The sequence below is a fragment of the Tachypleus tridentatus genome, chromosome 3 (genome assembly GCF_004210375.1).
Source record: "Tachypleus tridentatus isolate NWPU-2018 chromosome 3, ASM421037v1, whole genome shotgun sequence".
In the NCBI taxonomy this organism is placed as follows: Eukaryota; Metazoa; Arthropoda; class Merostomata; order Xiphosura; family Limulidae; genus Tachypleus; species Tachypleus tridentatus.
In genome coordinates, this window is record NC_134827.1 from 48,944,142 (window position 1) to 48,961,820 (window position 17,679).

Genomic DNA, 17,679 nt, shown 5'->3' on the forward strand with positions numbered 1-17,679 from the left:
CGTTCAGTTATTGTCTTAATATTATCAGATATTTTGACTGGCTCGCCACATTATTGTTTCTTAGCTCGACTACTTTACTAGATATTTTTGTACATCTGTTTAAATGTGGTTCAAGTTTGTGAATAAAATAGTAATGTAGATATCAGATGGTTTTTAAGGAACAATTACACCTTTTTTAGTGATGTAGATATCAGATGGTTTTTAAGGAACAATTAGACCTTTAGTGATGTACATATCAGATGGATTTTGAGGAACAATTTGACCTTCTTTAGTGATGTAGATATCAGATGGTTTTTGAGGAACAATTAGACTTTTAGTGATGTAGATATCAGATGGTTTTTGAGGAACAATTAGACTTTTAGTGATGTAGATATCAGATGGTTTTTGAGGAACAATTACACCTTGTTTAGTGATGTAGATATCAGATGGTTTTTGAGGAACAATTTGACTTTTAGTGATGTAGATATCAGATGATTTTTGAGGAACAATTAGACCTTTAGTGATGTACATATCAGATGGTTTTTGAGGAACAATTTGACCTTCTTTAGTGATGTAGATATCAGATGGTTTTTGAGGAACAATTAGACCTTCTTTAGTGATGTAGATATCAGATGGTTTTTGAGGAACAATTAGACCTTCTTTAGTGATGTAGATATCAGATGGTTTTTGAGGAACAATTAGACCTTCTTTAGTGATGTAGATATCAGATGGTTTTTGAGGAACAATTAGACCTTTAGTGATGTACATATCAGATGGATTTTGAGGAACAATTTGACCTTCTTTAGTGATGTAGATATCAGATGGTTTTTGAGGAACAATTTGACCTTTAGTGATGTAGATATCAGATGGTTTTTGAGGAACAATTAGACTTTTAGTGATGTAGATATCAGATGGTTTTTGAGGAACAATTAGACTTTTAGTGATGTAGATATCAGATGATTTTTGAGGATCAATTAGACCTTCTTTAGTGATGTAGATATCAGATGGTTTTTGAGGAACAATTAGACTTTTAGTGATGTACATATCAGATGGTTTTTGAGGAACAATTAGACATTTAGTGATGTAGATATCAGATGGTTTTTGAGGAACAATTAGACCTTTAGTGATGTAGATATCAGATGGTTTTTGAGGAACAATTAGACCTTCTTTAGTGATGTACATATCAGATGGATTTTGAGGAACAATTAGACCTTTAGTGATGTAGATATCAGATGGTTTTTGAGGAACAATTAGACCTTCTTTAGTGATGTACATATCAGATGGACTTTGAGGAACAATTTGACCTTCTTTAGTGATGTAGATATCAGATGGTTTTTGAGGAACAATTAGACCTTTAGTGATGTAGATATCAGATGGTTTTTGAGGAACAATTAGACTTTTAGTGATGTACATATCAGATGGTTTTTGAGGAACAATTAGACCTTCTTTAGTGATGTAGATATCAGATGGTTTTTGAGGAACAATTAGACTTTTAGTGATGTACATATCAGATGGTTTTTGAGGAACAATTAGACTTTTAGTGATATAGATATCAGATGGATTTTGAGGAACACTTACACCTTCTTTAGTGATGTACATATCAGATGGTTTTTGAGGAACAATTAGACCTTCTTTAGTGATGTAGATATCAGATGGTTTTTGAGGAACAATTAGACTTTTAGTGATGTACATATCAGATGGTTTTTGAGGAACAATTAGACTTTTAGTGATGTACATATCAGATGGTTTTTGAGGAACAATTAGACTTTTAGTGATGTACATATCAGATGGTTTTTGAGGAACAATTACACCTTCTTTAGTGATGTAGATATCGGATGGTTTTTGAGGAACAATTACACCTTCTTTAGTGATGTAGATATCGGATGGTTTTTGAGGAACAATTACACCTTTTTTAGTGATGTAGATATCAGATGGTTTTTGAGGAACAATTAGACTTTTAGTGATATAGATATCAGATGGATTTTGAGGAACAATTAGACTTTTAGTGATATAGATATCAGATAGATTTTGAGGAACAATTAGACCTTCTTTAGTAATGTAGATATCAGATGGTTTTTGAGGAACAATTAGACTTTTAGTGATGTACATATCAGATGGTTTTTGAGGAACAATTAGACCTTCTTTAGTGATGTTTACAAAAGTAAGGACATTTATAATTTCAACTCTTGGTATGTTTTACTCATAATATGGATGTAAGAAAGCATCAGATGGTTTTTGACATTGGGTAATGTTTTTAAGTGAAGTTATTCCTTCTCCTCACATCTGGCATATTTAACATTTATTTTTTGTTTTTCATGTGTTACAAGAAATAATAGATTTAATAATTTTGGCCATGTTTTAGTTGCAACTCTAGTAAGACTGATATATTTAGGAATCTAACTTAAAATGTTAACTGTTTTTCTAAAATTCTTCTTTATTATTTTCTTCAGTAAATTCTTCCAACGAAGACCAGAAAGTTACAACTGGTGATGAAAGTGTCAGTGATGATTCAAGTGAAGATGACCCAGATAGGCTCTGGTGTATCTGTCGAAAACCTCATAATGGAAGGTTTGTTTAATCAGCTGGTTCAGTGTTTCTTAACATTATACCTTGTTTTATCCCCTACTAGTAAAAATGATTATCACTACAATATGTAAAGGTAAGTACGAATATCTGTAGATACTGTTTTTTGTATCGGTTTATTTCACCAGATCAAGATGATGTTAGTATCGCTACTACAGAGCTTCTGTGAAGAACTGGGGTGAACAACATGAAACGTGTGTTTTTGTTCTTGTACCAAAATGATGAATAACATGTTGAAAGTAATAATTTGAACATATGAACTAGAAGATTATTGCATTAACTGTCCATATTTACCAGTATGTGTTTACTTATGATTTACCAGTATGTGTTTACTTATGATTTACCAGTATGTGTTTACTTATGATTTACCAGTATGTGTTTACTTAGGATTTACCAGTATGTGTTTACTTATGATTTACCAGTATGTGTTTACTTGTGATTTACCAGTATGTGTTTACTTAGGATTTACCAGTATGTGTTTACTTGTGATTTACCAGTATGTGTTTACTTGTGATTTACCAGTATGTGTTTACTTGTGATTTACCAGTATGTGTTTACTTAGGATTTACCAGTATGTGTTTACTTGTGATTTACCAGTATGTGTTTACTTAGGATTTACCAGTATGTGTTTACTTGTGATTTACCAGTATGTGTTTACTTGTGATTTTACCAGTATGTGTTTACTTATGATTTACCAGTATGTGTTTACTTGTGATTTACCAGTATGTGTTTACTTGTGATTTACCAGTATGTGTTTACTTATGATTTACCAGTATGTGTTTACTTATGATTTACCAGTATGTGTTTACTTATGATTTACCAGTATGTGTTTACTTATGATTTACCAGTATGTGTTTACTTGTGATTTACCAGTATGTGTTTACTTATGATTTACCAGTATGTGTTTACTTATGATTTACCAGTATGTGTTTACTTATGATTTACCAGTATGTGTTTACTTATGATTTACCAGTATGTGTTTACTTGTGATTTACCAGTATGTGTTTACTTATGATTTACCAGTATGTGTTTACTTATGATTTACCAGTATGTGTTTACTTGTGATTTACCAGTATGTGTTTACTTAGGATTTACCAGTATGTGTTTACTTGTGATTTACCAGTATGTGTTTACTTATGATTTACCAGTATGTGTTTACTTATGATTTACCAGTATGTGTTTACTTATGATTTACCAGTATGTGTTTACTTATGATTTACCAGTATGTGTTTACTTGTGATTTACCAGTATGTGTTTACTTATGATTTACCAGTATGTGTTTACTTATGATTTACCAGTATGTGTTTACTTGTGATTTACCAGTATGTGTTTACTTAGGATTTACCAGTATGTGTTTACTTGTGATTTACCAGTATGTGTTTACTTGTGATTTACCAGTATGTGTTTGCTTGTGATTTACCAGTATGTGTTTACTTGTGATTTACCAGTATGTGTTTACTTGTGATTTACCAGTGTTTACTTGTGATTTACCAGTATGTGTTTACTTGTGATTTACCAGTATGTGTTTACTTATGATTTACCAGTATGTGTTTACTTGTGATTTACCAGTATGTGTTTACTTATGATTTACCAGTATGTGTTTACTTATGATTTACCAGTATGTGTTTACTTGTGATTTACCAGTATGTGTTTACTTGTGATTTACCAGTGTTTACTTGTGATTTACCAGTATGTGTTTACTTGTGATTTACCAGTATGTGTTTACTTGTGATTTACCAGTATGTGTTTACTTGTGATTTACCAGTATGTGTTTACTTGTGATTTACCAGTATGTGTTTACTTGTGATTTACCAGTATGTGTTTACTTAGGATTTACCAGTATGTGTTTACTTGTGATTTACCAGTATGTGTTTACTTGTGATTTACCAGTATGTGTTTACTTATGATTTACCAGTATGTGTTTACTTATGATTTACCAGTATGTGTTTACTTGTGATTTACCAGTATGTGTTTACTTGTGATTTACCAGTATGTGTTTACTTGTGATTTACCAGTATGTGTTTACTTGTGATTTACCAGTATGTGTTTACTTATGATTTACCAGTATGTGTTTACTTATGATTTACCAGTATGTGTTTACTTATGATTTACCAGTATGTGTTTACTTATGATTTACCAGTATGTGTTTACTTATGATTTACCAGTATGTGTTTACTTAGGATTTACCAGTATGTGTTTACTTGTGATTTACCAGTATGTGTTTACTTGTGATTTACCAGTATGTGTTTACTTGTGATTTACCAGTATGTGTTTACTTGTGATTTACCAGTATGTGTTTACTTGTGATTTACCAGTATGTGTTTACTTGTGATTTACCAGTATGTGTTTACTTCTGATTTACCAGTATGTGTTTACTTGTGATTTACCAGTATGTGTTTACTTGTGATTTACCAGTGTTTACTTGTGATTTACCAGTATGTGTTTACTTGTGATTTACCAGTATGTGTTTACTTGTGATTTACCAGTATGTGTTTACTTGTGATTTACCAGTATGTGTTTACTTGTGATTTACCAGTATGTGTTTACTTGTGATTTACCAGTATGTGTTTACTTGTGATTTACCAGTATGTGTTTACTTAGGATTTACCAGTATGTGTTTACTTGTGATTTACCAGTATGTGTTTACTTGTGATTTACCAGTATGTGTTTACTTGTGATTTACCAGTATGTGTTTACTTCTGATTTACCAGTATGTGTTTACTTGTGATTTACCAGTGTTTACTTGTGATTTACCAGTATGTGTTTACTTATGATTTACCAGTATGTGTTTACTTGTGATTTACCAGTGTTTACTTGTGATTTACCAGTATGTGTTTACTCTGATTTACCAGTATGTGTTTACTTGTGATTTACCCAGTGTTTACTTGTGATTTACCAGTATGTGTTTACTTGTGATTTACCAGTATGTGTTTACTTGTGATTTACCAGTATGTGTTTACTTGTGATTTACCAGTATGTGTTTACTTGTGATTTACCAGTATGTGTTTACTTGTGATTTACCAGTATGTGTTTACTTATGATTTACCAGTATGTGTTTACTTGTGATTTACCAGTATGTGTTTACTTGTGATTTACCAGTATGTGTTTACTTATGATTTACCAGTATGTGTTTACTTGTGATTTACCAGTGTTTACTTGTGATTTACCAGTATGTGTTTACTTGTGATTTACCAGTATGTGTTTACTTCTGATTTACCAGTATGTGTTTACTTGTGATTTACCAGTATGTGTTTACTTAGGATTTACCAGTATGTGTTTACTTGTGATTTACCAGTATGTGTTTACTTGTGATTTACCAGTATGTGTTTACTTGTGATTTACCAGTATGTGTTTACTTATGCTGTCACTGTGTGTGACAAATATGTTACTTTTTTACTGATTTAACTTTTCATGTTTTATCCATAATTTCCTCATTCATTTGTATAGATTATTGTTTTTATTCTCACACTTTGGGATTACGTTTATCTCAACAGTTACACCTAATAGTGTTACTCTCGGTGAGTGTTACACCACAAGCAAGAGATTTAGAACCTGTATATTTATTTTACCTAGGATACAAAACAGTGTAATGATACTGTAGAAATTGTATGGTTATAGAGATGTCTTTTTCTGAAGAAAATTCACAAATCTCAGAAGCCAACATCTGTATACAGTGGAATATATATACATTTTTATCACTGTCTTTTATGTACACTCATTGAAATAGAAATTATAATATTGGGCCATGCAGTATGTTCACCACCTGTGGTAACAAACCTAGGATGAGCATCTAGATTTTACAGCCACATGTCAGGGATGTTCCTCAGTTACTGAATGTAGCTCTGTAGCATAGGAGGCTTTTCATGCTGTATATTGACATCAGTGTTGTCAAAGATTACAAACCTGAGTAACTAACGACTGAATTGGGTTTGTTTGTTTCAAATGTTCTTCTTTCCTTTAGCTGTCTTGGTTGTATTTTTGTCTTTCATTTGTCAAATTCTCATGAATTATTCTATCAGACTTAAACTTCCAGATGGCCTAGTCAGAAATTGATTTTACGTCAGATATTTAAGGAAGTTGTGACTTCTAGTGGATCAAATGGGAGATCTAACATAATGTTATCTGTGCTGTTTGGTTTTGTGAATTCATGGTTCAATGTATACTTGTAGTAAACAGCCATTGTGAAGGCAGTAATTCATTTCAATATAATAGTTCAGATTTAACCAGTCAGCTACAATACTGCACATACCGCATATCTTCATTTGAAAAGTTGTGCAAGTTTATGAACTAAAGACTGGTACAAAAGGTGTTTAAAACTTGTACAGTATCCTCAATCTCACACAAAAATGTGTTTGAATGTTGTATTAACAAGTAATGTTTTGTAATATGTTTAAATTAGTAAAATGTTTAAGTTGTGTTTAAAACTTGTACAGTATCCTCAATCTCGCACAAAAATGTGTTTGAATGTTGTATTAACAAGTAATGTTTTGTAATATGTTTAAATTAGTAAAATGTTTAAGTTGTGTTTAAAACTTGTACAGTATCCTCAATCTCACACAAAAATGTGTTTGAATGTTGTATTAATAAGTAATGTTTTGTAATATGTTTAAATTAGTAAAATGTTTAAGTTGTGTTTAAAACTTGTACAGTATCCTCAATCTCGCACAAAAATGTGTTTGAATGTTGTATTAATAAGTAATGTTTTGTAATATGTTTAAATTAGTAAAATGTTAAAGTTGTGTTTAAAACTTGTACAGTATCCTCAATCTCGCACAAAAATGTGTTTGAATGTTGTATTAATAAGTAATGTTTTGTAATATGTTTAAATTAGTAAAATGTTAAAGTTGTGTTTAAAACTTGTACAGTATCCTCAATCTCACACAAAAATGTGTTTGAATGTTGTATTAACAAGTAATGTTTTGTAATATGTTTAAATTAGTAAAATGTTAAAGTTGTGTTTAAAACTTGTACAGTATCCTCAATCTCACACAAAAATGTGTTTGAATGTTGTATTAACAAGTAATGTTTTGTAATATGTTTAAATTAGTAAAATGTTTAAGTTGTATCACATTACTAATTGATACATTTGGTCTTACGGGTTTTCATTTTTCTATATTTTATGTAAGGTTTATGATTGGCTGTGATGGTTGTGAGGAGTGGTTTCATGGATCATGTGTTGGAATTACCCGTCAGAAAGGTCAGCTGATGGAAAAGGAAGAAATAGAATGGCTGTGTCCAAAATGTAAAGAAGGTAAGAATTAGATAAGAAAACCTATTTTAAATATTTGTATTTTATTATAAAGAAATAGGTTTGCAGGTTATTGTGTTTTATCATAAAGGGACAGGTTTATAGTTTATTGTGTTTTATCATAAAGGGACAGGTTTATAGTTTATTGTGTTTTCAACTGTCTATGTATCTTTTGAAGATATATATTTTACAGTGTTTAGAATCAACCTGCTAGTATAATGGAAACTGAAAAGTATAATTTACCTGAGATCAATTGTTAAATTACCTTTCAGACTCGGCTGTTGGAGAACTTTGATTCGTTTACTTGTTCAGGATTATCACAAGTAGAAATATTCTGTTGATGTTGACAACTCTTAAATTACTTTTGTCAGTATATTCATATATTTTGTTATTAGTTGATAACATCATATCTCAAAAGCACTGTTGTTTAATTAACTTGTGTAATAATTCAGAATAGTGTTTCAGTGTGTGATTGTCAGACTCTGTTTTGAGTACCTTGGATTTTTAAGACAGAAGAATGTCAGTGTTACACCATATCAGATCAGTATTGATATTATGAAGTGTTCATTCGAGAGTCCACTTTGAGTTACTGTTATTATTTGAATGGACTCAAGTAAACTTTAGAAGCTTTTCTTTAAGAGTAAATTTGAAGTTATTGTTTTGTAAAACATTTATTAAATTTGAAGTTATTGTTTTGTAGCTATGTAAAACATTTATTATCTGAAAATTAGCAAGTTAAATATTTTAATTTTGTAGAACATATAGTTTATAGCACAAATGGAGGTGATATGATGCTTTTGTTTTCTGCCTCAACAGGCTTCGCAGATTGATAATTGTTTTATCTGCATCTTGAAACTCTTTAGCAAACTTGTAGTACAATACTTGCAATACAGTATTTTTATAAACTGTAAAATATTGTATAAATGTTTTGAAAATGCAAAAACTGAATCTGTATCAATGGAAAATTTGATTGTTTTTATGTACGTGATTCTCATACATTTTTCCGTTAAGATGACTTGTATGACACTTTGTTGTCACGTTATTAATTTAACATTGGATAATTTTTAAAACTTCAAATATATTCTGTACTCTTTGAATGTAGTAAAATTATTTTTTGTTACATTTTTATTATTTAGAACAAGACTCTGAAGTGAAGTGGACACAAACAACTGAAGTAAAGGATGTCGGAAGTAACAGTGAAACAAATGTGAGGTTTGTCGAGAAAGATGATGACAAAGATACGAAGAAGGAAGAAGTTAAAACTGTGAAGAAAGAGGATGTTAAAGCTGTTAAAAAAGATATGAAGAAAGGTGATATGAAGAAGGAAGACGTGAAATCTGTTAAAGTTACAAAGAAAGATGATATTAAGAAGGAAGATAGTAAAACTGTGAGAAAAAAAGATGTTAAAGCTGTGAAGGTCGTTAAAACAGAAAAGTGTGATGTTAAAAGTGTGAAAGATGAATGGTTTAAAACTGTTAAAAAAGATAGTGTTGAAGTGCCACAGAGAGAAGGTGATGTTAAAACTGAGAAACATGGTGTAACTGTTAAAAGAGTGGACACAAAGTCATCGAGAAAAGAAGAACCCAGAAGTGTGAAAGATGAATCAAAGTCATCTGTATTATATCATTCTCCTCTGTCCAAGGTAATGTCTTCTTTATAGCTTCTATTAAAGAAAACTTACATATTCAACTGTAATTATTTAGTACTGCTGACTTATCTAACAAACTGCTGTCCAATGGATGATTCAGTGCATTTCTTAACGTTTGTTGTTTCCTGGTCTATATAATGTCCAGTGTTTCTGTTCAAGTTGCTAAGATAGATTTTTTATCATTAAAATATATATATTCTGCTTCATATCAGTTATATTTCATACAGGACTTCCAATGTGAAAGGGTTCAGTACCTTTCAAGAGAGGTTATTAAAGCTACCACATTAGGTTGTTGCTGGTGTTCACTAAATGGGAGGTTATTAAAGTTATTGCATTAGATTGTTGCTGGTGTTCACTGAAAGAGAGGTTAAAGTTATTACATTAGATTGTTGCTGGTGTTCACTGAAAGAGAGGTTAAAGTTATTACATTAGATTGTTGCTGGTGTTCACTAAAAGAGAGGTTAAAGTTATTACATTAGATTGTTGCTGGTGTTCACTGAAAGAGAGGTTAAAGTTATTGCATTAGATTGTTGCTGGTGTTCACTGAAAGAGAGGTTAAAGTTATTACATTAGATTGTTGCTGGTGTTCACTGAAAGAGAGGTTAAAGTTATTACATTAGATTGTTGCTGGTGTTCACTGAAAGAGAGGTTAAAGTTATTACATTAGATTGTTGCTGGTGTTCACTGAAAGAGAGGTTAAAGTTATTACATTAGATTGTTGCTGGTGTTCACTAAAAAGAGAGGTTAAAGTTATTACATTAGATTGTTGCTGGTGTTCACTGAAAGAGAGGTTAAAGTTATTGCATTAGATTGTTGCTGGTGTTCACTGAAAGAGAGGTTAAAGTTATTACATTAGATTGTTGCTGGTGTTCACTGAAAGAGAGGTTAAAGTTATTACATTAGATTGTTGCTGGTGTTCACTAAAAGAGAGGTTAAAGTTATCACATTAGATTGTTGCTGGTGTTCACTAAAAGAGAGGTTATCAAAGTTATCACATTAGATTGTTGCTGGTGTTCACTGAAAGAGAGGTTAAAATTATCACATTATATTGTTGCTGGTGTTCAGTAAAACAGAGCTGTAGGTTTTATTTATCCCAATTTATAAAAGAGGTTCAAAACGAAAACCAAACTTTTCATCAAGTTTCTCAAACATTAAACTCCTGCAGTTTTGTTAGATACAGGAACACAATGGTACTAACCATTAACATGTCAAGACTACAATACAGTTTTGTTAGATGCAGGAACACAATGGTGCTCACCAGTTAACGTGTCGAGACTGCAATACAGTTTTGTTAGATACAGGAACACAATGGTGCTCACCAGTTAATGTGGCGAGACTGCAATACAGTTTTGTTAGATACAGGAACACAATGGTGCTCACCAGTTAATGTGTCCAGACTGCAATACAGTTTTGTTAGATATAGGAACACAATGGTGCTAACCATTAACGTGTCAAGACTACAATACAGTTTTGTTAGATACAGGAACTCAATGGTGCTCACCAGTTAACGTGTCAAGACTACAATACAGTTTTGTTAGATACAGGAACACAATGGAGCTTACCAGTTAACGTGTCGAGACTGCAATACAGTTTTGTTAGATACAGGAACACAATGGTGCTCACCAGTTAACGTGTCGAGACTACAATACAGTTTTGTTAGATACAGGAACACAATGGTGCTCACCAGTTAAGTTTTACATGGCTATGAAAAAGGTAAAAACAAAAACTGGATAGTCTGAAAATTTTAGAAATAAATAGAAGTTTGAGAAGAAATCCAGAAAAGATTTGAAATGACCAACACAAGCTTCTCTTATTCCACTCATGTCTAGGTGAATGTTGGGGTCACTCAACCGTGGTTGTAATAAGTGATGTAACATACAATTGTCTTGTTTTTCTACAGTTCTGTTGTATATTCCTGTGATACGTTTTTAAGTATTATTTAAAGTTATCTATCTCACTACAAATGTGCCGATTTTTTTAAAAATCTAGATCTCTAGCCACTACCAGGGTCAATGTACACTATGGTTTTAATATTGAAATCTCTAGCCACTACCAGGGTCAATGTACACTATGGTTTTATTATTGAAATCTCTAGCCACTACCAGGGTCAATGTACACTATGGTTTTAATATTGAAATCTCTAGCCACTACCAGGGTCAATGTACACTATGGTTTTAATATTGAAATCTCTAGCCACTACCAGGGTCAATGTACACTATGGTTTTAATATTGAAATCTCTAGCCACTACCAAGGTCAATGTACACTATGGTTTTAATATTGAAATCTCTAGCCACTACCAAGGTCAATGTACACTATGGTTTTAATATTGAAATTTCTAAAATATTTCAACAAATCCTTTCACGTTTGTTCCCAGAACTAGTTTAATGAACCAAGTTTGAAATTGAAATGGAAAGTTTTGTTATTCAACAGTTGTGAACAGTTAAAGTGTTGATTTTAATCCCAGACTTGTGTTTATTAGCAATGTTTTATATTTAAAATGTGTTATCACTGACATGTCTTTTAAACTTTCTGAACAGAAACACAAGAACATTATACATTCATTTGTTGGTTGCATAAACTCCTCACCATCTGTTGCTCATATGGCTTATAAAACAAAAAAATTTGGTTTCAGTTCCCACTGTTGGCCAGAATGCAGCTAGCCCATCTTGTAGCTATGTACTTCACAACAAACAGATATATGGATAGACTATATCTTCACAGTTTTTATATTAGGCTGCATTTTTGATAACATAGGTACATTTTGGTTTGTTTCTCACTGTGTCAGCAGTAAGTTTGGATTTACAATACTAAAATCAGGAGTTCGATTCCTGATAGCCTGATATAGCTGTAAGAAAACACATTTTACTTCAGACACTTATTGATAAATTAGAATAAAAATTTTATTTTTGCACATATATCGGACATGTACAAAAAGCAAGATAAAGATATATTAATACCACTGGTAATATACTGGAGTTCGTGGTACATTAGTAAAAGGTTAACTGTGTGTCTGTAATAAAGTTAAAGATACATCTATTACTGCATGTTTTCTATAAATCATTGAAAAATTTAAAAAATGTTTCTTAACACTGTTTCTGGATTTACGATAGTGCTATCTTGTTGAAATGTTTCTGCCTTGGAATTATAGCCACTTGATAACACGGTTAAATCAAAGAAGAAGGCCGACAGAAAATGTGTCGAGTGTAAAAAGCTAGTGACTATCCCGGGAATATTTTGCAGCTTGGAGTGTCTGGAGAAGCATGTTAAAGAATCTTTGGAGGCAATTACTCTAGAGAGAGAAAGGAAAGTAAGAACATTTGTATTACAGAGTAAGATGATGTAGTGTTACTTCATACCAGAGTAAGATGATGTAGTGTTACTTCATTACCAGAGTAAGATGATGTAGTGTTACTTCATTACCAGAGTAAGATGATCTAGTGTTACTTCATTACCAGAGTAAGATGATGTAGTGTTACTTCATTACCAGAGTAAGATGATGTAGTGTTACTTCATTACTAGAGTAAGATGATGTAGTGTTACTTCATTACCAGAGTAAGATGATGTAGTGTTACTTCATACCAGAGTAAGATGATGTAGTGTTACTTCATTACCAGAGTAAGATGATGTAGTGTTACTTCATTACCAGAGTAAGATGATGTAGTGTTACTTCATTACCAGAGTAAGATGATGTAGTGTTACTTCATTACCAGAGTAAGATGATGTAGTGTTACTTCATTACCAGAGTAAGATGATGTAGTGTTACTTCATTACCAGAGTAAGATGATGTAGTGTTACTTCATTACCAGAGTAAGATGATGTAGTGTTACTTCATACAGAGTAAGATGATGTAGTGTTACTTCATACCAGAGTATGATGTAGTGTTACTTCATTACCAGAGTAAGGTGATGTAGTGTTACTTCATACCAGAGTAAGATGATGTAGTGTTACTTCATACAGAGTAAGATGATGTAGTGTTACTTCATTACCAGAGTAAGATGATGTAGTGTTACTTCATACCAGAGTATGATGTAGTGTTACTTCATTACCAGAGTAAGGTGATGTAGTGTTACTTCATTACCAGAGTAAGATGATGTAGTGTTACTTCATACAGAGTAAGATGATGTAGTGTTACTTCATTACCAGAGTAAGATGATGTAGTGTTACTTCATACCAGAGTAAGATGATGTAGTGTTACTTCATATCAGAGTAAGATGATGTAGTGTTACTTCATTACCAGAGTAAGGTGATGTAGTGTTACTTCATACCAGAGTAAGGTGATGTAGTGTTACTTCATTACCAGAGTAAGATGATGTAGTCTTACTTCATTACCAGAGTAAGATGATGTAGTGTTACTTCATACCAGAGTAAGATGATGTAGTGTTACTTCATTACCAGAGTAAGATGATGTAGTGTTACTTCATACAGAGTAAGATGATGTAGTGTTACTTCATACCAGGGTAAGATGATGTAGTGTTACTTCATACCAGGGTAAGATGATGTAGTGTTACTTCATACCAGGGTAAGATGATGTAGTGTTACTTCATACCAGGGTAAGATGATGTAGTGTTACTTCATACCAGAGTAAGATGATGTAGTGTTACTTCATTACCAGAGTAAGATGATGTAGTGTTACATCATTACCAGAGTAAGATGATCTAGTGTTACTTCATTACCAGAGTAAGGTGATGTAGTGTTACTTCATTACCAGAGTAAGATGATGTAGTGTTACTTCATACAGATTAAGATGATGTAGTGTTACTTCATACCAGATTAAGATGATGTAGTGTTACTTCATACCAGAATAAGATGATGTAGTGTTACTTCATACAGAGTAAGATGATGTAGTGTTACTTCATTACCAGAGTAAGATGATGTAGTGTTACTTCATACCAGAGTAAGATGATGTAGTGTTACTTCATATCAGAGTAAGATGATGTAGTGTTACTTCATTACCAGAGTAAGGTGATGTAGTGTTACTTCATACCAGAGTAAGGTGATGTAGTGTTACTTCATTACCAGAGTAAGATGATGTAGTCTTACTTCATTAACAGAGTAAGATGATGTAGTGTTACTTCATACCAGAGTAAGATGATGTAGTGTTACTTCATACCAGAGTAAGATGATGTAGTGTTACTTCATACCAGAGTAAGATGATGTAGTGTTACTTCATACCAGAGTAAGATGATGTAGTGTTACTTCATACCAGAGTAAGATGATGTAGTGTTACTTCATACCAGAGTAAGATGATGTAGTGTTACTTCATACCAGGGTAAGATGATGTAGTGTTACTTCATACCAGGGTAAGATGATGTAGTGTTACTTCATACCAGAGTAAGATGATGTAGTGTTACTTCATACCAGAGTAAGATGATCTAGTGTTACTTCATTACCAGAGTAAGGTGATGTAGTGTTACTTCATTACCAGAGTAAGATGATGTAGTGTTACTTCATACAGATTAAGATGATGTAGTGTTACTTCATACCAGATTAAGATGATGTAGTGTTACTTCATACCAGAATAAGATGATGTAGTGTTACTTCATACAGAGTAAGATGATGTAGTGTTACTTCATTACCAGAGTAAGATGATGTAGTGTTACTTCATACCAGGGTAAGATGATGTAGTGTTACTTCATTACCAGAGTAAGATGATGTAGTGTTACTTCATACCAGAGTAAGATGATGTAGTGTTACTTCATACAGAGTAAGATGATGTAGTGTTACTTCATACAGAGTAAGATGATGTAGTGTTACTTCATACCAGAGTAAGATGATCTAGTGTTACTTCATTACCAGAGTAAGATGATGTAGTGTTACTTCATACAGATTAAGATGATGTAGTGTTACTTCATACAGAGTAAGATGATGTAGTGTTACTTCATACAGAGTAAGATGATGTAGTGTTACTTCATACAGAGTAAGATGATGTAGTGTTACTTCATACAGAGTAAGATGATGTAGTGTTACTTCATACAGAGTAAGGTGATGTAGTGTTACTTCATACCAGATTAAGATGATGTAGTGTTACTTCATACCAGAATAAGATGATGTAGTGTTACTTCATACCAGAATAAGATGATGTAGTGTTACTTCATTACCAGAATAAGATGATCTAGTGTTACTTCATTACCAGAGTAAGGTGATGTAGTGTTACTTCATTACCAGAGTAAGATGATGTAGTGTTACTTCATACAGAGTAAGATGATGTAGTGTTACTTCATACAGAGTAAGATGATGTAGTGTTACTTCATACCAGATTAAGATGATGTAGTGTCACTTCATTACCAGAGTAAGATGATGTAGTGTTACTTCATTACCAGAGTAAGATGATGTAGTGTTACCTCATTACCAGAGTAAGATGATGTAGTGTTACTTCATTACCAGAGTAAGATGATGTAGTGTTACTTCATACAGAGTAAGATGATGTAGTGTTACTTCATACCAGATTAAGATGATGTAGTGTTACTTCATTACCAGATTAAGATGATGTAGTGTTACTTCATACAGAGTAAGATGATGTAGTGTTACTTCATACCAGATTAAGATGATGTAGTGTTACTCATACCAGATTAAGATGATGTAGTGTTACTTCATACCAGATTAAGATGATGTAGTGTTACTCATACAGAGTAAGATGATGTAGTGTTACTTCATACCAGATTAAGATGATGTAGTGTTACTTCATTACCAGAGTAAGATGATGTAGTGTTACTTCATACAGAGTAAGATGATGTAGTGTTACTTCATACCAGATTAAGATGATGTAGTGTTACTTCATACCAGATTAAGATGATGTAGTGTTACTTCATTACCAGATTAAGATGATGTAGTGTTACTTCATACCAGATTAAGATGATGTAGTGTTACTTCATACCAGATTAAGATGATGTAGTGTTACTTCATACCAGATTAAGATGATGTAGTGTTACTTCATTACCAGATTAAGATGATGTAGTGTTACTTCATTACCAGGGTAAGATGATGTAGTGTTACTTCATACCAGAGTAAGATGATGTAGTAATCAGTAAAGTAATTTTACTGATAATGTTAAGTAGGTGAGTAGTTTTATTATATTATTTTTAATAGTGTCCCTCCATTCTCTAGTGAATAAGTTTAGTAATTATCTCCACTAGAGAGTGAGTGTTCATAAAGATATTATGGTTTATTCACTGACATGAAAGACAATGTAATACATTTGCAAGCATTTCTAGTAATGATGTAATATCATTACTTTTCCATCAGTCAGTCTAATGGATATACCATATATTGAAGATGAGATGTTGACTATAATTCCAAATTTACAATATGTGGTAACAAATCTGTTGTATACAAGAAATAAGAAGTGATACAAAATAACGTATAATCGGGATATTTCTGTAAAGTTGATCTGACTCGGACAAGTTGGACCACAAGGTGGTGTTCATGTGCAGAATAAAAGTACATCAGTCAATCTTCGTGTCAGTATTACATTCACGTAATCTCTACAGTGTCTGAGATACACACTTGGTGTTTTTGTATTCCATACATACTGTATCTGATATGTATTATGCACCATGTTTAATGACACCCTGTAAGATATATACCTTTGACATTCATCCATGCATGTAAGGTTAAACAGAAACACTACAAGTACAGGAAAGTTCAGTAAATGTTTGCTAAACCTTGTATTCATAAAACAGCTAGTATAGGTATTAAAACTTTAATTAAACTAATGTTTCAGCTGTTTTAGGTCATCTTCAAGTTAACAAAGACAGTTTGCAAATGTCTTACGGACAAGGATGTAAATTGATAAAATATTATAGGGGGTGTTGCAGTTAGATGTTTGGTTATTAATTAGTATAGGTATTAATGTGTTCCTTTATATTGGTTTAATTTTGGTTTTAGTTGATGTATTGTAGGGCTTCTTTGATTTTGCATTTATTTATATTTGTTTGTCTGCTTGGTATCTGGGAGTTTTCTATGGTTATGTTGTTTATTTGATTTGCAATATTGAAAATGTGGGAAGATGTTTTTATGTTCTTTGAATCTAGTTTCCATTTTTCTGCTTCTTACTCGAATATAGAATGTAGAAGTCGTGGCAGTTGTTGCATTGTATTTTATAAATAATGTTGGTGTTGTGTTTGTCAGTGTAGTTTTTACATAGTATGGACTTTAGTTTTGTACCTGGTTTGTGAATAAGTTTAATATCTGGAATGTTTGTTATTTTGTTGCTAATATCAG